Here is a 10585-nt window from a genome sequence, read left to right on the forward strand (position 1 = left end):
CACTTTTTAGTTCTATATTTTAGAAACAAATTAATTATTAAAAAATAGTGATCATCTTTCTTGAGCTTTTTTTAATCATTTGTTTATAAAATTAACACAGATCAGATATTAGAATATTTGAGGCATTTTATTTGAAATTTAAGAAATAAATCTGTCATACATCTAAATTTTATTGTCATTTAAATCTAACCAAATAGGTCTAACACTAACAAAAATTACTTATTAAAAAAGCGTGTACACGCGCCCGACAACCCTAAAAAACATTATCTGTCTCTTCGTGCTTTAATATGAAAAATCATTTATATCTCCTACGCAAACTATAACAAAAGAATTTAAAATTTCTCAAAAATCTTTCAAATTTTCAGCGCAAACTATTGCAAAATCCGGTGATGCGTTTGAAATCATTAACAAAAATCACAAAAAAAGAACAATAAAAATTTTTCAAGGTATTGACAAAACTAGGTGTTCATTATGTTCAGTTTTTTCCTTTGCATTTCTCGCATTTCTACTAGTTCGGTTTAGGATTTAGTGGATCAAGTTCGTTGATTTAGTAGATCGAGTTTCTCTGATTCAATTTTTTCTTGTTTTTCTCTATAACTGGGGCATCTAATAAATTCTATCATTAGTTTATTAGTTCTGATAAATAATTTCGGTTTATTTCTTAGTTTAATTGAGGTTCATTTGGATCCAGAAATGAGTTTGATGAATTTTTGTTGATGATTGAGTCTTTTTGACTGCTTGTTCAAACCTGAACTAATTTCAGTTCATTTGTATGTTAATTAAGGTTCACTTGATGCTGCTGATAAGTATTAACTAAATTTTTTAAATTTTTAAGTAATTTCAGTTCATTTCTTAGTTTAATTGAGGTTCATTTAGATCCAGAAATGAATTCAATGTGTTTTTATAGATGATTGAGTCTTTTTGACTGCTTGTTCAAGTTTGAACTAATTTCAATTCATTTGTTTATTAATTGAGATTCACTTGATGCTGCTAATAAGAGTATTCACTACATTTTTTATTTCTTAAGTAATTTTAGTTCATTTCTTAGTTTAATTGTCCAGAAATGAATTCGATGGGTTTTTATTGATGATTGAGTCTTTTTTACTGCTTGTTCAATTTTGAACTAATTTCGGTTTATTTGTGAATTAACTGAGATTCACTTGATGCTGCTGATAAATATTGACCAAATTTTTTATTCCTTAAATAATTTTGGTTCATTTCTTAGTTTATTAAGGTTCATTTGGTTTCATTTGGCTTGACTTTGCTAAACTTATTCATGTGTGCTTGTTTAGCTAGTTATCGCTCTGATTTTTTGTCAACTGTATATATTTAATGTGTTTTTGTTAATGATTGAGTTTTATTTTACTGTTTGTTTAAATCTGAACTAATTTCGGTTCATTCATAAATTAAATGAGATTTACTTCATGCTGCTGTTAAGTATTGACCAAATTTTTTATTCCTTAAATAATTTCGGTTCATACTTAGTTCATTTCGATTCATTTCTTAGTTCATTTGGGTTCATTTCTTAGATTATTTTGGTTCATATGAATAAATTTCTTTCAATTGTAGGAAAAAGTTTATGCTTTCACGTATGAATATGGTCCAACCATTTTCTTAGACAAGATAAATAAATTGAGAGATAAAGCCATCGAGGGATCTGAAGGAATAAGAATCTCAAAGCCATCCGCTACCCTCTCAAGTCCTTTTTATAGATTCTTATCTGGGGATATAGAAAGTAAATTGGTTCAATATTCTAAATTATAATAAATTTCTATTGACATTCTTGAACACTATTTTGTAAGAAATTATACATGTTAATATATATTTGAAAATCTTTTCTTAAATTTCTTTTGATTTATTTGTTGGAAATGTCTGGGATATATTGAGATCACATTAATTTGAATAAATTTAGCTTCACACTAAATAGATTGAATGTATTTATTAAACCTCAACAGTGACAAAAATACCAATGAACTAAAATTTAGTCACAAATGAACCGAAATGTATTTTAATAAGCACATAAATTGTTTATCACAATACAATTGCAAAAGCTAATTTGAAAAATAAAAAAAGTGACTATTCAATAAAATATAATACAAATCAAAAATTAATCCTCATTTTCATCAAAGGGGAAAACATTATATGAGTAAAACATAAATGAACCGAAATTTATTTTACTAAACACCGAAACTTCTATCATAGTGCGTCATATCCTCTCCAGGAAAATTTATATTGTGTGCATGATAAAGACTGGAGCTTGACTGAATCATTGATCCTCCATCTAAAAGGTTCAACTACAAAAGAAGTAAAACATATATTAGCAAATGTACTAACATGCATAAACACATTTTTGCCTAATCAAAAGCAAATCAATGTTACCTCACTTAAAAGCTGTCTTTTTTTTTCTTTGATGCATTTGCGATTTTTTTTTTCATATTCAATCTCAGTCTATTCTTGGGATGATCTCAAAATCATAAATAACACTGATTTTAGCATAGAAGGATGAAATTATTCATTATCACCTTATTCAATTGCATTAGATTCGATTCCATTCCATTCAATTCAAAATTGTTGAAGAATGAACCGAAATATTATCATAACACCATTGTGTAATAACAAATGAACCGAAAATTGTGCATTCTATAAATTCAGAAACTCCTACATTCTATCCAAATTCAATTAATAAATAACACTGATTTTAGCAAAGAAGGATGAAATTATTCATTATCACTTTATTCAATCGCATTTCATTTCATTCAATTCAAAATTGTTGAAGAATGAACTGAAATATTATCATAACAACACCATTGTGTAATAACAAATGAACCAAGTATGCATTCTATAAATTCAGAAACTCCTGCATTCTATCCAAATTCAAATTCATAAATAACATTGATTTTAGAGAAAAAGAATAAAATTATTCATTATCACTTAATTCAATTGCATTAGATTTCATTCAATTCAAAATTGTTGAAGAATGAATTGAAATATTATCAAAACAACACAATTGTGTAATAACAAATGAAGCGAAAATTGTGTTCATAAACAACACTAATTTTAGTAAAGAAGAATTAAATTATTCAATTTAAAATTATTGAAGAATGAAACTAGATAAAATTAAGAACGATCCAAACCTCGTCCACTTGATTCAATTTAGAAGAATAATCCAAATTGCTCTCACTCAACTTATTTGAATTTGAATCTTTCATTATTTTGGAACACGCAAAACCTAAACAATTTTAATTACACTATTCAATTTAAAAAAAAAACAAATGCAAATCGAAATCTGAAGAAAAAGTGAATAAAGGCAGAGGAGAACACAATGAAATCAAAGAAGACAACAAAAATTTAAAAAGAAAGAGACAATAATCAGACGAAAACATAAAAAAAATAAAAAAAATGTTTATAGTTGAAGATGAAGGAATTAAGAACGAGGTATTTACGTTAAAATTCTGTTATAAATGGTGCGACACGTAACTTTAAATTACTTAGTTAGACTTTATTAGTGAAATCACTTGGATGCAGAATATTATTGTTGTTCTTTTTGACTCCCAAAATTCAAAGAGTATATTATTGTGTATGTATTTTTGCTGTACATATCTTTGTTTGTCCTTTTTTTTAAATAGTCGGAGTGTTACATGTTACCATAGTATATTTTGTTAGGAAATAATATTTTTTAATTTATTTATAAAAAATACATATAATTAATTATAACTACATTAATTATTAGTTATTTTATATTATATAATTTATATATAAGTTATTTATTTATTGTTATAAATATTAAATAAAATAAATTACTATAAAATTAATTTGTTAGAATAAGTAAATTAAAACATCACATATATTGACAATCAACCGAATAATATGCTCATGAAAAATATTATTAAGCATCAATTCCTTAATTAATAGACCTACTAACATACATTTTTTTTTATTTTTGGAGCTCTTATTATTAGAGTAAAGTACTATTGATTTATTATCACAATATTTTAATAGCTTTTCAATGTTTATTATATAAAGTTTAATGACAAGATTATACAACCATATGCTATGTTTAAATGCCTCAAAACAAGCGACTTACTTTATTTTTATTATTAAAAAAGGTATAAACAAAATTAAATATTACGTATTTAATATATTTATGTCAATTTATTTAATTTAATATGTTATACAATAACAAAATAATAAACTAATTAAAACAACTTCAATACACTAATCTAATACAACATCACATTAAAAACCGTTATTACCGACTAATTTCAACAAGAATAACCTAAATTATTTTTTGGGTAAAATACTCAGATAAACTAAATGCATGCAAATATTACTAATATCACCTAAAACAAGAAATAGTATGTGAATCTCCCAAAGACGTTTACTATCTAAATCGAATTAGAGTAATTAGATTTACAAATTTTAGTAGTAAATTGAATTAGACTAAATAAATTTATTAGATAAGTTTTAATTACACATAAATTGAAACAGGTAATATCAATTTATATATGCACAAGTAAATCAAATAAGGCTAACCAGATTTATGCATGAAAGGTATGTTTTCAAGTAAATCTAACCAATCTAATTTTATTTATATAGGACTGAGGAATTTATATAAATCTAACTGCCTTGTTTCGATCTACATATCATTGATTTATTAGAGTGATTTATCTTAATAATAATAATAATAATATCGAATAAGTATAAAATTTTTTATAAGATTTTTAAATATTTTTTAATTGGTTGTACTTTTTATTATTGATTTTTGGATATTAATTTTAATTTTATATTTAAATATTTATTTTTGTCCATAGCTTAATGATGATAATTTAAGTAGGATAAAAATATTAAATTATAAAATTTAATATTTAAATAATTAAAACAAAACCATAATAATATCCAAAAATCAATAATAAAAAGTACAACCAATTAAAAAATATTTAAAAATCTTATAAAAAATTTTATACTTATTCGATATTATTATTATTATTAAATACTGTAGAGACAGTGATGTTTTCTCTAAATGTTTAATATATAAATAATTGGGTATATGTTAAAAAAAATTAAATATTAGTGCATTAATTCTAAATCTATTTATAAAATACATACTTAGTATTTATAAGTGATAAGTAATATAATATATCTTTAAGATTAACAAATTAATTAATTCTATTATAACATAGTAAAACAATGTTAATCTAAGCGTTATTTTAGTACAAAGTCTCATAAAAACACTAAGCGAATATTAATAAATCTGTTTATCCTAATTCGATTTATGTGTTTTGATCTCCAACAAGGTAAATCGAAGTAAGTTAATTCGATTTACTTAAAAACATACCACCCATGCATAAATCTGCTAGTCTGATTCGATTTACTTGTGAATGTATAAATCGATATTATCTGTTTCGATTTATGTGTAGTTAAAGCTCACTTTTTTTTTTTTTTTGAAAATAAGAGCTCAACACTCAAGTGGAGCAATGAAAAGAAATACAAGAACAATAAAAACATAACAACTCCTATGTCATCTCTGGCATAGCCATCAACAACAACACGTCAAGCCACTCCACAGAGACTAGGCTCCTATCAATACGGCTGCACGCTTGTCCTCTAAACCATGTATACTTTCGGTCATTCAGTGCTATATCAAACAATTCCATATCATTCACACATGTCCTAAACTCTGTCGCAGACGCTGATAAAGTAGACGCTCCTTTTCTTCCCTCCAATTACAGAATTTCATTAAAATCTCCCAAAAAACAGACCGGTACCTGACACAATCCTGCAATATAACTCAAATCTTCCCATGTGGATAGTTTCTCAGCTCTATCTTGCGGTCCATACACTAAGCAATTAGCACAATGAAAGTTATCTTTTACCACAACTCCTTCAATGCACATCCATCTATCCCCTTTATAGCAATTATAAAGTTTGAAAGCTGTTTCATTCCACATTAGCAACAACCCCCCATAAGCCCTAGTAGAACTTACAGACTCCCAACATGTTCTGTCACTTCCCCAGATACGCACGACATCAAATTTAGTTATTAATTCCTTTTTTGTTTCTATCAGACCCAACATATCCAATCTAAACTTGTTTTTGAAGTCTTTAGCATACTAATTTTTCCCAGCACCTCCCAACCCCCGTATATTCCAATTACTACAAATCATTTAACCAAAATGTTACACACCTGTTTGCGATTTTTTGGCCGGCTTCTTCGGGCTTTTTCTTTTTGCTTAGCCTATCGATGTTTCATAGCAATAGCTTCATTCTGCTCTTGCAAAATAGCCATGATATCCTCCTCATCACTACACTGAGCACCTGGTTCCACAGCCAGTTTCCAAACCTCTTTGTTCTCAGCGATCTCTTCTTTCCAACTCGGTCTCTGTTCCTCGGGGTCTAGTTCCTTAACATCATCCACTTGATCCCCCGTCTCTGAACTTGATTCTGCACCATTCTCCCTTTCTGCCTCTTGTCCGTTACCAATCTAAGCCAATACCTCCAGCGATATCTCCTCCTCCTCCAACCCATTCTTGTCTCGAAGTTGCCTCCTGCCCGCTACTGGTTCATTGCAATTCCTGGTCATGCCTTCAACATTAAGCTGGCCCGGATCTTCTACCCTTCGCGTCCTCCTCGAATCCTCTAGAGTACAGGAATTTTGTTGAGCATGTTTAGGTTCAGTGATCAAGACCGAATCCTTCCTCAAATGGCGTCGTACTGTCCCGTCAGTGGTGGCTTCTACTTCGGCGATCACTGCAGCGGACAAATCCTCCTCAACTCCACCAGCCACTTCCACCGGTGCCCCCTTTTCCGTCGCGTGCCACCATCCATGCCCCTCCTCGAAACTATTCTGCGACTCGTTCCCTGCACGGTTTGAGAGGCCGTACCCAGCAGACATGGTTGCTTGCCAGGTTGTCGCGGCGGGCTTCTTCTTCTCCTCCGACTCGAGGCGCTCAGGGATCTGCTCCCCATCGTGACGTTTCCCAACAACTCGCTGACGCACCCTTGGCAGAGCCGCGTTCGAAGGACCCTGATCCAGGAGCGTTAGTTTCTGCTGGGTCAGAGAGGAACCCGATTTTGGTCCGACCCGCGTAGGCAGCCCAGCAGGAGGCATATATGGCAATAGGCTCTATCATCCGCCCAACATGCACAATGCATGATATCCTTGTTGGGCCTTTTAATTCCCAGCCCACTACCATGCCTTGTTCCAACAAACATTTGGCAATCAAATCCTTCTCCATAATTATAAGTAACCGTTTCCTCTGAATCATTATTGTCATTTATTTCAAATGATCCCTGAGAATCCTCTGTGTCCCTTAATTCCGCGTAACTGCCGTTTTCATTTGACGAATTTGAAAATCTGTGGTTCCATTCATTCAAATCGAGACTTGAAATTACCATCCTGTCCTCATCTTGGTCAACGTTTCTATGGTCACCCGTCATCAGCACCGCCGCCTGATCCCAATCCATCACCATCCGTTCTGCTCCATGATTCAATATGCCACTCGACCCTGCGTGCTGCGTCTCTTCTATGTTTATCATGTGTCGGTCTTCTGCCTCAACCGTACTCTGTCGAATACATTCCTCCCGAAATACCTCTCTACCCACTTCTCTAACCATGACGTCAAATCCACTTATCGCATTTCACCACTTCGCCCCATTGCTCTCTTATTCTGCAGAAGGTATTCTTTGACCATGCATGTAAAGGAACTCCATAACACTCCAACCAAACTCTTCTAGACTCACTTTTCTCAGTCTCATCCCATCTCCAGACCATATGAAACAATTTTAATAGATCGTTCATTCTAAAGGTGTAAGCTTCTTTAGCACTAAGCACCGTGTCGAACGTAATCATTGCTTTATATGGCCCCAACTCCCTTACTTGTGTTACACTTGGCCAATTCCTATGGATCTTTCGCTCCAGTGTCCTAAGATCAATTGCCGATTTTGTACCTCCAACAATGCTTCTCTGTAACCAGACGACGTTCTCACTTGCTATCGGTACTTCTAATCTCTTAGTCCATCCATCACTATGTTGATCTTTGGCTGATGTCTTTGACGGCTGCCTCGCCCCTTTCTCTTCAGCTACTTCCCCACTCTTTGTCTGTGGCTGGCTTCCTCCAGCGATATGCCTGGTGACCACCTTCACTCCTTTATCTTTCGTAATCTGCATCCCAGCTTCTCTTCTATATTTGGCTTCACTGACGAACAATCTTTTACCTCTCACCACCATACCGTTCATCTCTGCAATAGCCTTCAAAGCTCCTCCCTTTGTAGTGTATCGTACAAAAGCAAATAGATATATGTGCCCATTTTTATTCTTTCGCGACAGGTATATGTCGATGATTCTACCTGTCCATTTGAACGTATTAAAAAGTTCCTTTTTTGAGATATCCTCCGGTAAGTTGTCGACGAAGATAGAGAAAGAATCAAGTTCCAGTCGTTGATAGTCTTCTTTGTTCCAAACTCGAGGAACTTTACCATATTTATCTTGTGTATTTGTCCCCTCCCATGGGTTTCCCCACCTCACACTCTCTCTATCCCTCTCAGGCCCTCTTATGTCTCCACCTCTCTCGACGTAAAAACTGTTTACCGCTTTTTTTTTTTAGAATTTAAACTAAAACACAAAAGTTAAATTTTTATTCTTATTCGTTTTGATATTTTATTTGCATTTAAATGGGAGATATTTTCATATTAACATTTATATTTTAAAGTTAATAAATAAAAAATATCAATAAGTTGTATAAGTAGTAAATCGAATCAAGCTAATTCGATTTACTGTATATATGCTGCAGAAGTAATAAATCGAATTAACTAGATTCGATTTACATCACGTGATTTGATTTACTATTTCTACAAGTAGATTCGATTTACTACTATTATAACTAAATAAAAATATTTTAGGACATATGTGTAACAAATATTAATTTAACACATTTACATAATTTTAAATTTCATTCCGTTTATTTGTGTAAATTATTCGAAAAAATAAATCAGTAATTAAAAGCAAAGATGTGAAATAGAAATAGGAGAATAGGGATAGGACATAGATTTGTTGGTCAACGACCTTTGACAGAAACACTTTAAAGGTGGGTCCACTATTTCCCACTACGAGTTCATTTCTGTTGATCCCTTTTTCTCTGTTTCTTACGCTCTTCGGCCTCTCTCTCTATAGTCTATATTTTTTTTTGGAGGAATGTTAGAACGTCAGTAATTTTTATAATTTGTAGTCATTAAATAGTCATTAATAATAATTTTAATGGTATAAGATTGGTGTGAAATTTTATCAAATGATTCACTTTTTTTAATTGATTACATATTGACCAAAATTTAACAAAATTACTGATTCCTAGACTTTTTCATTTTCTTCTGCGTACATTTATACCAAAAGTTCTTCGTGTTATTTATTTTCTCAATATAATTGTTAGTATTATTAGTATAAAAACTTAGTAAGGAGAAAACAAATCTAGTTATTATATTAGAGTACTTCTTATGTTCAAAATATAGTCTTTTTGCTAAATTTATTTGTCATTTTATTAGTAAAAGAATTATTTGCCTTTCTAACACACACAAATACTCACATTCCAATATGTATATTTTAATGTCATACCTTGAATGTCCATAAAAATACTATAAAATGAATATATATGAATTGGATATCCACTTATATATCACATTTAAATGCAAAATGAGCATAAGAAACATCCATAATACAATTTAGAATGTGTTATTATTCTCAATTAGTTCTCACATAATTACTTTAATTTAAAAAATTTGTGCAACATAACTTTTTTTTTTCAATTTTATTACTAATAACACGAAAAAGGTGAAAACGAATGAAAATAACTTTACAAAATATTTTATAATTTTCTTAATTACTCCAATATTCTTTAATTATTATTTTTTTAAAATAGATCGTGATTTCATAACAAAATAAGTACTAATAAATAAGTACAGCAACTAAAAAATTGCTTTGAATAATCCGTTGCTAAATTGATTGCAAGTTGTATGAAGTGAGTGTGAGTGTGCGAACACCGTTAATTTGACAATCCCTAGTCAAGCTAACATGAAAAAGACGTTGTTGATCGAATTTCTAAGCATATTCAACCAACCAATATATACAGAGAAAATTAAAAGGGGTTAGCCAAACCCATTCAAATTTTAAAGTAGTGGTTTAAGTTGGAACTTTGAAGCAAAGGTATGTATTTCAGATAACCAAAATGTTGCACATTTATGTTTTGGGAATTGAGTAGGTGAACGTGCATGCTGTCTCCTTAGTGCACCTAATGACCATTAAATAGGATTTTTTTAACATACGGAACTGATCGAGAGATCAACTCATTCGTTCATTTAAGCAAGTATTTAAAATTCGAATTTCTCTTTGTATATGTAGTAACTTAGCTTAGAACCGCAGTGAATTAGTCATTCACCTACAGAATTAGAGATATTGTAAAAAACTATAAAAAAAATTTGAATAACTCATGATAAAACACTTAAAAACAACTTCAATACTTGATTTTATTTCAATTTTATTTTGAATTTACAAAATACCATCTCAATATTTATGAGACTATATATTAATATTTATAGA

The sequence above is a fragment of the Arachis ipaensis genome, chromosome B01, assembly GCF_000816755.2.
Source record: "Arachis ipaensis cultivar K30076 chromosome B01, Araip1.1, whole genome shotgun sequence".
NCBI classification, from domain to species: domain Eukaryota; kingdom Viridiplantae; phylum Streptophyta; class Magnoliopsida; order Fabales; family Fabaceae; genus Arachis; species Arachis ipaensis.